This window comes from Ursus americanus, chromosome 8 (genome assembly GCF_024610735.1).
Source record: "Ursus americanus isolate L20-20 chromosome 8, mUrsAme1.1.p, whole genome shotgun sequence".
In the NCBI taxonomy this organism is placed as follows: domain Eukaryota; kingdom Metazoa; phylum Chordata; class Mammalia; order Carnivora; family Ursidae; genus Ursus; species Ursus americanus.
The window spans coordinates 12,707,834-12,723,541 of NC_142134.1; the positions used below are offsets into that span (position 1 = coordinate 12,707,834).

Here is a 15,708-nt window from a genome sequence, read left to right on the forward strand (position 1 = left end):
TTTAGATCTATCTATCAATCTATCTATCTATCCCATTGATTCTGCTCCTCTGGAGAAGCCATACTAATAGAAGCTATAGTTTACCTAGTCCAGCTTGAATCTCTTTTCCACCACCATAACCAATGCAAATTCCTGCTTTGTTCATTTGAGTTTTAAATATACCAAAATACATTTTGTTTGCTTCCTTAATAAACATTTATTGAATGCCCATTATGTGTCATGTTTTCAAATTTAAAAAAAATGTACAGGGTCTTTCTCTTAGAATTTTAAGTACTCATTTTGGTAACTAATATTTAATAATGAATAGCAATGCTCTATTATTGATAACTTACATTTTATGACACAGAACACTGATATTTTATGCTATATTTTTCTTCTTTGCAAAAATCATTAGTTTTCAGGTGAGTTTTGTATCTACTATTAAGACCACCACATTTTCTATAACAATAAAGTAAAACTATTACTGATCTACATTTTGGCTGATTATACCATTTATTAATCCATAATAGGCAATCTCAAGGTGACCCATGTAAACTTATTTCTTATGACTACTTTTTTTTGATTCTTGATTTCTCATCTGTAAAATGGCTAATAGTAACTACCTCCAGAGAAGCACTCTGATGACAGCTTACTCAAAGAGTCTACAATGCCAAGTAGTCAGTGAACATTTTAGGATATGACAGGGACTACTGAAAAGAGCAATGTCTTCAGAACAAATGGGCACAATTCATATCTAATACTTATATCCTGTGCAACAAAAAGCACATTGGTTAGCCTCTCTGACTCTAATGTTGTTTATCTGTAAAGCTGGAGACAACAATGCACACCCTACAGATTCTTACCGTGGATTAAATGAGATAACATGCATAAGGCATTAGAATAATGCCTCTCACACTATGCTTTGGCTCTGACATATATATCCTTCTTCACCTTAACTATCTTGTACATTATGTATTTTTGCAATAGACAGAATGGGCCAGGTCACAAAATATGGCTGAAATTTCTATGACTACAAGAATGGTTCCTCCAGCATTCTAAGTAGACACTAAGTTAAAAGAACAGGGGAACTCCAGGTGGATCAATAAACATGTTTTTCAAATCTGTGAAACCCAAGGAAATAAACTACCAAAGATGAAGAAAAAATCTTTACAAACTCTTGGATGCAACGTGGCAGAGTAAAGAATAAGAACTCTGGAGTTAGTCTGTCAGGGTGAATGCCACATTTTCATCATCATTTAGCTGTACAAACTTAGATAAGTTACATACATATCCAGAGTTTCAGGCTCCTCTTCTATAAACAAAAAATAAACAACAAATTCCTAGCTATTGTCACAACTGGATGACATCACACAAGTAAAATGAACACTATCTGAAACACAGAAAACAAATGTTAGATATTATCATACTTGTACCCTTGCTATTGGTGATCTATTTTCTAAAAATTTCTCTTGCTTAAATTGTGCTCTTTTACTTTTCCTTACATGATTGCCAGTAGTTATAATTTCAGTATAATATATTGCATTTAAAGTCTGGGCATAAAGTCTGTAATCAGTAGATTCTATAAAGCTTATTCTAGAAATAGAGGTCAGAAATTGTTAGAAAGTCCAAATGCTGAGGTTGCAAAATATGTCCATAAATGTCAAAATTTTGTATTCACCATTGTTGATTTGTACACTAAATTTTTAAAATTACTGTCCTTATGTTTGTTTGAGATGCCCTAATTTTTATAGTTTATATTCCTATAAACTGATTCATATTTATTGACTATAGAGAAGAGAGGGTAAAGATTTTAAAAGATAGGCATGACGATACAGACTGATACTATGAATCTTTCCAATTATGAAAGATGAACTATTGTTCAGATTTCATGGTTACCAAGTAACCTTCTAATTGTGATGTTGCTTCCTATGTAGATCTCTCTAACAAGAAAAATATATAATGATCATCCTGATTCAAATAGTTCCATGTAATCGTTACAAATTTCTTTGTAAATTAATAAACTGGAATTCTGGTGGTAATTCCAAAAGGACTGGAAGATAGTGTTTATTAAACTATTGTTATCTGCTAATGAAAAGCACTGGAATAAATTTTCCTGGATGTATGCTTCGAAAAAAATCTACCGTTTCACCGAAAAAGAGGGCATTTACTGGTAGACGCAGAATAAATACAGGTAGAAAAAATATGTTCATGTAAAGGGATATATATATATATATCTTTTTATAAACATATACAAATTTTTGCAAATGAAAGTAAATGTTAAGAACAATACAGAGAGAATCCACTTAAAATAACTATTTTGGGATTCCTTATTTCTAAAATAAGAGAGTACCTCCGAAATGGGGGTATAAAGAACTCTATGGACCCTCTCTCAGTGAAACAATCATAACAGGTAAAAATTACCTAAAGCGCCCACTTAAAATATCAGGAAATTGTTCTAAGGACATGCAACATGAGAAACACTTATTCAACTAAACCTAATAAATCTCAATAAAAACAGTGAGAGTCTATGGCATTGAGCCACCCACTTACTGACCGCCGGTGGAAGCTCTATTACAGGCACATGTGGTCAAGAACACAGGACTCTTTCTCCCCCAGATCCTAGTCTAGAACTATCATTTCTCCCTAGGAGAAGAAGCTCACTAGCATTGCTCACCTTGCCCGACTCTATGTTGCAAAAGCTCTATTACAAGCAAGAACATAGGGTAGAAGACTACCCTACGCATGGTTGGATGGTGATACTGGGCCCTGAGCACTCCTGCATAATCAAGCCCCTAGGGTACAGGTTCAAGATCAAGAATCAAGATAAGAACTAAGGCTACCATCCCTGCCAAGTTCCCTACTTATTAGAGCAAGGGTGTCCCTCCTAGAGAAGTAAGCCACCATCTCCATCCCCAATTCCGGAACACTTGTTCAAGGGGTTCTTCCCAGAGGAGATAGGCAAGCCCTAAGAACAGAAGACTCCAGAAGTCTCCTTAAGGGGACTGACTTTATTTGGGACAGAACATGGGTATTACAAGTCTAAGAACAATGTTGAAAAGAATAAAGATTTTATGGTAAGAAATTAAAAGCAGACTGGTAGCTCCATGAAAGCAAGAAGGATCAGAGTATTCCTAGGGTAGTAATAAGTCTTAAAGCCTGATGTCAAAGAATGCCTTTGCAAAAGGGCCCAAATTTAATTGGATCCAACTATACAGCAATCTATGTCCCCAAGTGTTGTTGAAAACAAGAGACAATCAGCTGGTAATTAATATAGGCCAATGGCTGGGGATGATAGCAGACGGAACAGCTACAAATTTAGCAGAAAAATCAGAATAAGAGACAGTGAAAACGAGACTGACTAAAGCCACTGTTACCTCTTGAGTGGTTGAGGGAAAAATGAGATCAGAGTGACGGCGCATGTGTCCAAGGCTGTGTCCCTGAAGAACAACACCAGAGGTTGCGCACTGGGGAGGAAACGGAATTTATTAAGATAGTCAACCAAAATCCCTAAGCAAACAAGCAAACAACCACAATCAGCACAAGAATAACTTGAAAGGAGCAAGAGGAAAACAATTTGTCAATACAAGGGAACCCCAATAAGAGTAACACCTGTTATGGTACATTTTTCATCAAAAACAATGGAAAATACAAGGCAGTGTGATGATATATTCAAAGAGTTGAAAGGAAAAAATGCCAGTCAAGAATCATATTCAGCAAAATAATCTTTAAAAAATAAAGACAAATAAAGATATTTCCAGATCAATAAAAACTGAATTTATTGCAAACATACCTGCCTTCCAAGAAATACTAAAGCAAGTTCTTAAGACTGAAAGCGAGTGACACCCAACAGTAATTTGGACCCACACCAAAAAACAAAATGTGTTAGTAATGGTAATCATCATTAAATTATAAAAGACAATATAATTACATCTTCTCTTTTCTTCTCTTAACTGATTTTAAAGTAATTATGTAAAATAGTATGTATAATTATATTGTTGGGCCTGTAACATGCAGAAATGTAATATATTTATAAGAGCACAAGAAAGCAGGAGAAAACGACACCAGATGGTAAAGTGAATCCACAGGAAGAAATGAAGAGAAGTATAACCATAATGAAAAAGGTTATTAGCATAACAAAACTCTATAAACATATACTTGCTGTCCTTTATTCTTATAGCTTCCTTAAAGACATAAATTATCTAAATTAATAATTACAATAATGTCTTGTCTGGTTTGTAACAGAGACTGTTTCTCTGTCTCGCCCCGTCCCTGTCTCTCTCTCCCTCTCTCATACACAAACAATAATGTATCAAAAGTGGAGCTACATAGGAGTAACATTTCTATAACTCACTGGAATTAAGTTAGAGTAAATCTGAGGTCGATTCTAATAAATTATGTATACTGTAAATCCAAGAACAACCACTAAGAAAATAACTAATATATATTAGTTTGTGTGCCTATAAAACAAAAAGTTAAGTGGCAGCCACAAATCCAACCATATCAACAATAAAATTAGATATTAATGTATTAAACAATTCAATCAAAAAGATTGTTAGACTGGATAAAAACAGCAATAATATCAAAAATATGCTATCAATGGGAGACACACTTTAGATTCAAAGATACAAACAGAATGGAAGTAAAAATATGCCATACAAACAGCAATGCAGGAAAGGAAAAATAGTTACATTAATATCAGAGAAAATATACTGCTGAAATGTAAAAAAAATCATGTTACTAGAAGTAAAGAGAGTCATTGAACAATTGACCAACTTAAATCATACGAAGTAGGTTCTCCAACCACAAAGAAATGAATTTAGGAATTAATAACAAAAGGAAATTTGGAAAATTCACAAATAGATAGAATGTAAGTAACATTCCTAAATAACTTATGGCTGCAGGAAGGGAGGGAGGGAGGGAGGGAGGGGGGGAGGGAGGAAGGGAGGGAAGGAGGGAGGGAGGGAGGGAGGGAGGGAGGGAGGGAGGAAGGAAGGAAGGAAGGAAGGAAGGAAGGAAGGAAGGAAGGTAGGTTAGAAAATGCTTTGAGATGAAGAGAAAACAAAACTTATTAAGATAGAGTGTAAGCAACTAATTAAGAGATGATTATATCTGTAAACACTTACATTAAAAAAGAAGAAATAATCAAATCAATAGCATCATCTTTCACCTGAAGACAGTGGCAAAGGAAAGACAAATGAAATCTAAAGCAAGCAGAATGAAGGAAATAATAAAGATCAGTATACAGATTACTGAAATAAAGAACAGGAAAACAGTGCAGAAAATCAACAAAATAGACAATGATAAACCCTCAGCAAGGCTAACCCAGAAAAAAGAAGAAAGACTAAAATTATTAAAATAAAAAATGAGAGACCATCCAACCAACCTTACAGAAATGAAAAGAATCGTAAGGAATACTATGAACTGTATGCCAACAAACTGGAAAATTCATATGAAATGGACAGATTCTAAAAGATGCAAACTACCAAAATCGACTCAAGAATAAACAGACACTCTGAATAGACCTACAATAAATACAGATAATTACCTAGCAATTTTAAAACTTCCAACAAATAAAACACTATTGCCAGATGGTTCCACTGCTGAATTCTACCAAATATTTATAAAAGGTATTAATTCTTCATAAAGTTCCAAAAATTAGGAGTAATGCTTCTCAATTCATTCTGTAAGGTCAATTCCTAAGGCCTGCATATATTCCCATAGTATGTCCTATTCCAGATAAATAGAACACCAACACCAAAACAGTATACCTGATACCAAAACTAGATAATGGGATGGAAAAGAAAACTAAAGACAAATAACTCTTGTAAATTTATATGCAAAATCCTCGACAAAATCCTGTCAAAAAATAGGTCACAAGAAAAAAATCCATAATAAAATGAAATTTTTTCCATGAACGCAAGGCACATTTAACATTCAAAAACCAACGTAATACACCTTATCAATAGAATTTAGAACAAAATTACACAATTATCTTAGAGATGCCCAAAAACATGTGACAAATCCCAAAAACTTTCATGATAAAAACTCTCAATAAACCAAAAATAGAAGGAAACTTCCTCAATCTGATAAATGACATGTTCAAAAAAAAAAAAAAAAAAACCATTGTTATCATTGTACTTAGTGGTGAAAGCCTCAATGCTTTCCCTCTAAAGTTAAGAACAAATAGGGATGTCCACTCTCACCATATTTATTCAACATTATACTGGAGATTCTAGCTAGAACAAGGAGGCAAAAATAAAAATAAAAAAACTAAACAACAAAAACAACAAGAAGCATCCAGATTGTAAAAGAAGTAAATTTACCTCTATTTGCAGATGACATGATCTTGCACCTAGAAAAGTCTAGGAATACACACACACACACACACACACACACACACACACACACACACACATCTATTCGTGGTGTGTTTTCCTTATTGAGCATGACAAGTAAGAAGGGTAAATTGTTACACTATGCTTTCCTCTGTCTCTCAAATTCCCCTGATAGGTTATGTGACTAGCTCTGGAATACAGACTATATTATTATGAGGAATTTTTAAAAGTACACTGTATCTTTGCTATAGAATAATGCTTTTATTTTTCTATAGTTATAGACACTTGCCACCACAGTCAGAAGTTCAGGATAAAAGAAACGAGGGATTTAAAATTCCACAAGTCAGACAATGGTAAAGAAAGAGTTAATATGAATCTACTCTCAGCCAGATTCAGGTAGAATATAAGATGCAGGAGGAGAGTGGGACTTGAGAGTCACTGCGTATTTAACAGCAACACACACCCAAGAGTAAGTAAGGACCTCAGCAGAAGATTAGTGTTCAGTGCCTAAGTTTTTTTAATTTTTTTTATTTGAGCATAGTTGATACACAATGTTATATTAGTTTCAGAACATAGAGATTCAACAAGTTTATACATTATGCCATGCTCACAGCATCTGTCACCATAGAAGACTATTACAGTGTCATTGACTATATTCTTTATGTAGTATTTTTATTCTGGTGTCTTATTTATTCCATAATTGGAAGACTGTATTTCTCACTCCCTTTCACCCATTTTGCCCATCCCCCACTCCTCCCCCCTTGGCAACCATCATTTTGTTCTCCATATTTATAGGTCTGATTCTGCCTTCTGTTTATTCATTTCTTTTTTTAGATTCCACATAAGTGAAATTATATGGCTTTTGCCTTTCTCAGTTTGACTTATTTTATTGAGCGTAACACCCTCTAGGTCTATCCATGTTGTTGCAAATGGCACAATCTCATCCTTTTTATGGGTGTGCAATATTCCATTATATAAGTATATATACTTATATACTAAGTATATAAGAGCCTAAGGTTTTCAGGCTCTCTGCTTACTGATCAGTAAATTATCAATTGTGTCATGATTCTGAAGTACAATCTGGAGTGCAGAACCAGCAAAGCAAAACGCAGTGAGGAAGCAGGAAGCAAGGATTAGGCAAGTGAGATGAAAATCCACATATAAAGCTACCACAATAATTGTTTATTAAAGTCCAGATTTTCATATTTAACCCTTGTAATTTAATACATTCATTTGATACACATTTACTGGTCTATTACGTGTCAGACCCTAAGAACATGAAGGTATACAAGAGATAAGGTCTTTCTGCCAGTGTTATACATGCCTGTTTCTAAAGTCCAATCCCCAACTTACCTGTTTCTAAAGTCCAATCCCCAACTTACCATATTTTTCACGGATGGAAGAACTCTGAAACCTATACATCAAATCATCATGAAACAACTAAATATATTTGTCCAAATTTTTCAAACTAAGTTATAATATATAACTCCTGTCAGTATTTTATTCGGCAAATGTAGACAACCAAAATAATCTTAAGTTTGTTTCTGTATTATATATGTGGTTTTTTTGCCTGCAAAGCTATGTTGACAATATTAGAAATTTTATAGTAAACAATAGCCTCCAATACATGATAAGAAACTGCTTTATTCTAAAAATCAGATCAAGTACGCTTTCCTTTAAAGTAAGTAAAACATAAATAAAAACCAGATGGCTTCAAAATGAAAGAAGGAGCAAACATTTCATATAGATACGAAATACATATGAAAATAAAAAATATATATGAAAATAACTGTACGATCAATTTAGTATCCCAGATATCTCCCTATAAATATGTAATATACTTATTATATATTCCTATTTATACATGTTTATCTAGTCTAGATTTATACTATGCTAAGGTCACTTTTATTCTCTTCTTGGTATAAAAATAGATGTTTTCAAAATCCACCACAAATCTAAGTAGTAGTAATGCCAATTTTAAATTCACTATATATTTTTTCAGTTACTTTTCAGACTAAAATCCCATTTTTACAACAGAGTTAGTTTATATGTTAGTTTTTAAATCACACTTTAAGATAAAATCTGATGGGGCACCTGGGGGCTCAGTTGGTAGAGCATGTGACTCGATCTCAAGCTTGTAAGTTCGAGCCCCACGTTGGGAGTAGCGATTACTTAAAAATAAATTCTTTAAAATAAAATCTGATGGTGTGAAAAGTATTGGTCACTTCAGTACTCAGAGCACTCCAATTCTCACTGCAAGGTTTTCTTCAATACTTTTCCAAAGTTACATTTTCCATCCATACTTTTCCTAAGATTATTGTGAATTATTATTCAGATAGTAACCAGTACATATCCACAACTACAAATTCCCCTTTACGTGTCCTCAACTCTACTACTTCAGGATTTGATAGCACTTTCTTGCCCAATGTTTAAGGTACATACTAATTTTGATAACTAAATCTGGTATTACACAGTTCAAACATTTATATGGAAATCCAACCTATCAGCTCATAAAAATGTTTCCCATTTTATACATATCCAGTATGTTCTTTTAGTTTCTAATCCTGATTAATACATAGAAACTTTTTTAAAATTCCCCAAAATACACTATTTGTTTGGTAGGGAAAAATCAAAAGTTTTATTGAATCCTAAATCCAAGTTTTTGGTGATTGTGCATGTGTGTGTATATACATGCATGTTGTGAACAAGTTGGAAAGCTATACTCTTGGCAAAAAAAAAATAAAAGAGCAACAGAGAGCCATGTTGGCTATGAAAGTTCTATTTATCAGCTCCGCCATCTGTCTATCCCTCAGACTCTATTCTACCACATATGGGTCTTATTTTAAAATTAAAAAAAAACAAAACAAAACAAAACAAAAAACCCTTCAGACTAGCCCAAAGCTCACTTAACCTATAGAATGCAAACTATGCAAGCAGATAAAATGTTAGGTCTCACATTCAAATTCCAATAGAAATACTCACAAGTAGCAAGGGTCAGATAACAGCAAAGAGACAAAGAAAATGAGCTCATTAGTAATTTTCCTCATCTTGCCAACCCATACAATTCATCTCGGCTCCACTTTGGATCACTCTGAATTCTGTTCTTTGCTTATCTATGCACTCCTTTTGTTAATCTCATCAGGGCCCATGGTGATAACACTCAAATCTATGTATTCATCCCAGAATGCTTCCAGTACTTCAGACTTACTCGTGCCAATGGCTTATTTTTTATCTCCATAAGGATGTCTAATAGGTATTACATTGTACTACATTGTACATTGTATTACACTGTATATGAAATTACCATTTTTAATGGTCAAAAATTGAATACAAGCAATTTCACATAGTTCAAACTAATATTTAAACTTAACTTGGCTCTAACAAGACCCTGAATTTCTCACTCCCACCATCAAATCTGTTCTACCTCCTGTTCCTCCTTCTCAATAAATTGCATCATCATCCACCAGCATACTCAACAAAAGTCAAGGAGCAATCCAGGATTCCTGTTTTCATTCACCATCCACATCTTACCCATTGCAGAGAAAGCTACATGGTTTCACCTCTGACTTGGCAATAGCACACCTCTCCTCTCTGGGACTGCTGCTTCCATTCTTACCTCCACAATACGTACTCCACAGAGCTACAAGAGTTACCTTCATATCCACCTTCTGACTGATTCCATATAATGGCTTCTAGCTGCACATAATTTTATCCCTCTTACATAATCTGACCCAGGCTCGACTTCTAACCTCATTACCTACCACTCTGCTACTACTGTTAGGAACACTAACATCCTTTGCCTAGGTTAGCAATCTCCTCCCCAACTTGAAGTTGTAATGTGACTGACTCTTTTGGCCAATAAAACTGCAGTTTAAAATCTAACCTCCATAGGGAAACTTTGCCTAACGGTCCAAACCAAAGAGGCTGCTTTGTCTCTCTCAATCACATTACCTCATTTTAACTTTCTGCATAATCCTTATCACTACCTGCTATTTTTATCCCATTTTCCCAATTGATTATTCATGTCTTTCCAAACTGAAAATAAGCTTCATGAAAGCAGGGATTGTGTCCATCTTGTTCACTGATGTACCCCTGAGACTAGAATACTAAGCATCAGCAGAAACTCAATAAATATTCCCATAATTAATGAATTTTTACTGAAAACAAGAGGCAAACATATTCATTTGTATATCAGTCAGCAAGGCACTTAAAATTAGAATGAAGTACAGAAACAAAAGCACATGGCAATGAAGATTAGGACTTGGAATCAGACTAAACTGGGTTGAAATTCCATTTGCCAATTTTAAACTGTGTGATCTGGAAAAACAAGTTTGACTTGTGTGAGCCTTAATTTCCTCATGTGCAAAATGAAGATACATAAACATACACGATTTTTAAGCACAAAAGTGTTGAAAATCAAAATGGTTATGTATGAAATGCAACTGTAAAATTGCCAATGCTTAATAAAGGTTTTTTTTTTTTCATTCCCCTACCAATCCACAATCAGCCACAGGATGTCAGCTGATCAACTGGTTTGTAATCCTAGTGAACTGTAATGCCAGCTCATGTGAGAAGGGTAACTATTTCAAGATAACTAAATATTTAGAAAACAGTATTAATTATCTTCTCTATCATTTCTACTTATATTTATTCCCTAAGGAGAAAAAAGGAAAGCTGCTTATTCTGTCCAATTTTCCTAGGCTACTAGAGTCCTCGTGGTTACAATATTTTATGTGTTCTAGGATATCTTAATTAGATAGATAAGCCCAGCATTTCAAAGCTGAACATCATCATTGCCATGGACCGTTTTACAAATACCATTTTACAAATACCAGAAGGAGAGTGTATTATGAAACTGGCCCGAAGGAATTCAGCAATAAGGTCAAAATCAGTATCCCTAAACAACTATTTCAACTAAAAATTCTTCACATATGGATGGATCTAATCACTTGGAAACGTAACACAAATGTTACCTTAATGTACAATGCTCATTTTTTGCACAATTGCTCTGATTTTTACAATACATACAGATAAAATGTTATGGTTAATTCTCAACCAACAGTGGGCTGTTACAAGAGCATGTAATAAACACAACCTACCAAGAATGTCTTTTTCTTGAACTCTGACTTCTGAGGAGGAAGTTAAAAAGAAAAGATTAAAGATTCCAACACACTCTTTAGTTTAGAGAAAGGGTCAGCCACCAGCTTAACTCTTCCAGATGAGCAGATTAACTACATCATGGAAGAGCCAAGAGCAATATCAGTCTAAATTTACTCAAGAATGAAGTCATTGCATACATATTTACCCTAAAGGCAAAATTTAAAATGTCTTAACAATGCTATCCAGAGTTTTAAAGAGTCAAACAAGGGAATCAGTAGTCCTTTTGTAATATTTAAAATCCCCTTGATATTCTCCCCACAAGAATCAGAATATTAATAATTTTCACTTACATCAAATAATCTGCATCAAATAGACTTTGGTATTTAAAAATAAAAGTAGGAACATTTGTTGAGCATCTTCTTTGTGACAGATACTTTTTCATTTATTATTCTAGTTAATCGTCACAAAAATCTTACATGAGAGATGCTATTGCTTTTATTTTGTAGCTGAAGACACATGGCTTAGTGAGATTACTCAACTTGGCTACATTCATAGAGCTAATGATAGAGCTGGAATTCAAGCCAGGTTGGATGACTCAAAAGCTCATTCTCTATTCACTTGGTCATGATACCTCTACTCACATTTCTAGGCAATTTTTAGAACTTAAACTTGTTTCTGGATCTTTCTGACAAAGCATTTGACCTCTGCCCAAGGGTATCACACTACCTCACTGCAAAAAATTTGATGAATTTTTCTAATGCTGAACCATTTATGAAGGCTTTTACTAATCAAAATGTAATATGGCGTATTCTAAATCTGTAAAATACGTATATTGTCACAATATACTCATTAAGAGAAAATGGTGACAAAACATTTAAGAAGCTTACTTTCTAATAGGAAAGGTAAGAGATAGACCTGAAAATATTTAATATATTTGTTGGTATAATGAAATTATAGAAAACAAAAAGGACATCTAATAATTCACTACTGTGATAATTATTTTCATTACTGTACTATTTAAGAAGTAATGCTGGAGAAATAAGAATCTATAAATAAGCCACAAAGATGAAAGGCACAGTTAATTTTTGTTATGTGAGCCAAGAGGGAAACATGAAAATACCAGCAAAAGCCTTAATAGCAAAAAGAAAATTCTCCACTGTAGGAAATAAATTATTTTTTAAAATTATGACATATTTGCCTTTCTGACTCATATTTCATCTATATTTATACTTTAAGAGAAGTATAAATTGAGAGATTACAGATCTAATAGGAATTACCAACTGAGTATTCATTTTTTTAAAAAGATTTATTTATTTATTTGTTTGTTTGTTTGTTTATTTATTTGAGAGAGAGAGAAAGAGACCACGAGCAGGGGAGGAGCAGAGGGAGAGGAAGAGAAGCAGATTCCTGAGTATGGAGCTCGACATGAGGCTCGACACAGGGCTCCACGCAGAACTCAGTCTCAGGATCATGACCTGAGCTGAAATCAAGAGCTGGACCCTTAACTGGCTGACCCACCCAGATGCCCTGGGTCTTCAGTCTTTAACACAGAAGTTAGTAAAATTATTATGTTCTTAACATCTAAAGAACCAACGCTTTAATTATTTTTTAACTTTTAGAAGTCACACTGTATAGTGGAAAGAACCTAGGTTTTGGGGATGTACAATCTGGCATTTGTATTTCTGTTCATGACTTTCGGCTGTGTGACAATGTCCAAGTCCCTGTTGTGTCTGAACTTCCATTTAAAACTAAGAAGTCCGTCCACAAGGAGGAGACGCAGTATCCCTTCCTGAGTGTGAAGCTGACTCTGGGTGTTGGTTTTGCGGCTGCCCTTTGTCCTTGATGATCGTTCTTCTCCTCCTCAGGGGGAGTTAGAGGGAAGGGATAGCATCTGAGTGGTTTCTCTAATAATTTAAAAAAATAAAAATAAAATAAAACTAAGAAACCCTGAATAATGCGTATCTTAGAGGACAAGTAAAAGGACAAAGACCATTCTGTATATATTGGTTGTACTTAGAGTATGCTCAATAAATGCTATCTATAATTACTTGATACCCTTTATAACCAATGGGGGAAAAAATAACTTACTGCTTTCAAAAAGCTTAATTTTTACAGAACCATGGAAATCATGCATTTTGTGAACATCTGTTAATTGAAAACCTACCATATCATTTATTAGTCCCATGTTCTTGTCCATCCTTTCATCTTTTCGTTCTAAATAAGTTACACATTTTTGGCTCAATTATTTTGTACATTTCTTACTACTGCAGCCAAAGCAAACAAAATATCTACAGTTAAAAAGCTACAGATTTTAAGTTCATTAAAGTTGGGAATAATCTCTGAGGATAATCCTACATCCACTACAATATGTAATGCTTTGTTATATTCATGGTAGATGGAGATGAATTCATTCATAGACCTTATTATCATACACTAAATTCAGGGTGAGTAGATTTTACCTCGATGTTAGAAGATTTTAGAAAAGCATTTCATGCCAAGGCATATTTCTTGTCCTATAATCATTCCATTACTTATTTTATAAATGTGGATCATAATGGCTTTTATAACATCACCTATTTTCCACACTACAAATAAACTATTTGTACTTAAGTATTAGTTTCTCAATTCTCATGTTCCCGCAACACTCTTTTAAAAATGTAATTGCAAGCAATTTATCTGTTGGATTTATTCATGTTGGAATTTTTTAAACATGTATAATAAGATACCCACCCTCTCCTTCTTTCTTTTACCTAAAGAGGGGATGGGAGGGGAGTACCTGAGCAAAGATTATAAATCTAAAGCAAATTGCCAAAGCAATTATAGTCTTTCCATTGAAGTTTTTTTCCCCCTTTCACATAAGAAAGAATAAAACATTTATAACAAAACTGTTCTATGGCCTAGGTGGTAGAAAAATTTGCTTGCCAATGGTAATTCCCACATTAAAGCAACAACAGACATAAATATTGTAAGTGACTTAGCACATTGCTTTGACTTGGTACATAATAAACCAGTTTTTTCCAGGAATTATTAATTAGTATATATCTTTTCAAGCACTATATTTGACACCTGTACACCTGTATAACTATCTCTTGCATATATACACTGTATATAATGGTTGATAATGATATATGATTATGAATGTATATGAATATGAATGTAAATTATAGCATCTATAGAACACCAGGAAGCAGTCACTAATAACTTTTTTTTCACATAAAACACAATAATGGTTGTACTAATAGCAAAGAAAAAAAAATGACTGACTAGTAACAAATTGATCTATGCACTTGCATGTTCCTCAGTGCCTCAAAATCAATATTGCTCTTTAGCTTTGCCAAATGAACTGTGTGCTATTTCTAGTGCAGACTCTAGGGGTAAACAGTTTCCTCACTTCCTTATAAAACAGATCCAAATGGCTCTAATTAGAATAGAGTTTATTGACACTCCATGAATTCCTTCCACTGAGATTGTTCAACACTTAATCTAAAGAATGTGGGCATACACATAGTGGCATAAAAAGACAAGCTTCCCATCCTGCAGCAGAGAGCGAGAGGTGGTGTCTATGAAAGACAGTGAAAAATTAGCATAGTCCTAAACTCCGCTATTGAAAGCAAGGACAATGCAACTAATCAGGAGAGACAAGTACAAAGGGCTAAAAGTAGGGCACCTGCAAACAACATGATATTCTCAAGGCAACAGGAATTGTAAGTTTTGCTGTAACATTAGCTACAATTAGCATCCAAATGTGAGGCAATGTGTGCCAGTTAAGGATTTTAACTGCTTCCCAGCTCCAAATGCACCCTTCAATAAATACATGCTTTGTGATCATAGATGGGTTTCCTTTAAGCATTTCTCCTTTACAATGAGCCGGATGTTGCACTTCCCCGATAGAGAACGCTGGAGGGATACTGAACAAAGGGTCTGTCCCATGATTTCTATCTCCAGGCGGATCAGCAGTTTGGGAGCAGTTGTGAAGATATTCAGTGGGGCTCTGCTCCAGCCACGTGTGGAGGCCAGATCATGTAGTTCCTCACCAATCTTGCAGTCTCAGCCTGGAATAATCTTTCTGAGGCCCATTCCAAGGGAAACTCCCAATAGCGCTGAAAAGAAAAGGAATTGTCTCTGTATGCCTGGGTTTCTCCTACCTGAACCTCCTCCAGTCCCACAACAGGCTTGGGAGTGGGGGGCCCAACCCCTCTGACATTCAACTACAGCTTTAATTGCTGGTGTTCCACCTGCTCTCCCTGCCACCAGGTTATCCAGAGACCATGGACCACCTCTGGAAGCATGGCCA

At 34.5% G+C, this 15,708-nt stretch overlaps 1 protein-coding gene and 1 pseudogene across 3 annotated transcripts in view; one reads left to right on the plus strand and one right to left on the minus strand.

The window, feature by feature from the left end:
- Nucleotides 1-15,708, minus strand: part of CCSER1 (coiled-coil serine rich protein 1) — a 1,291,424-nt gene that overhangs the window by 1,185,766 nt on the left and 89,950 nt on the right. Inside the window, exon 2 of one of the 3 annotated variants that reach the window (XM_045791951.2) lies at nucleotides 3,354-3,443. The exons of the other annotated variants lie outside the window; for them this stretch is intronic. The gene's annotated coding sequence lies outside the window, so the exon portion shown is untranslated. The remainder of the gene's footprint in view (nucleotides 1-3,353; nucleotides 3,444-15,708) is intronic. 3 annotated transcript variants of the gene reach the window in all.
- On the plus strand, nucleotides 13,124-13,314 carry LOC123789738 (small nucleolar RNA U3; annotated as a pseudogene).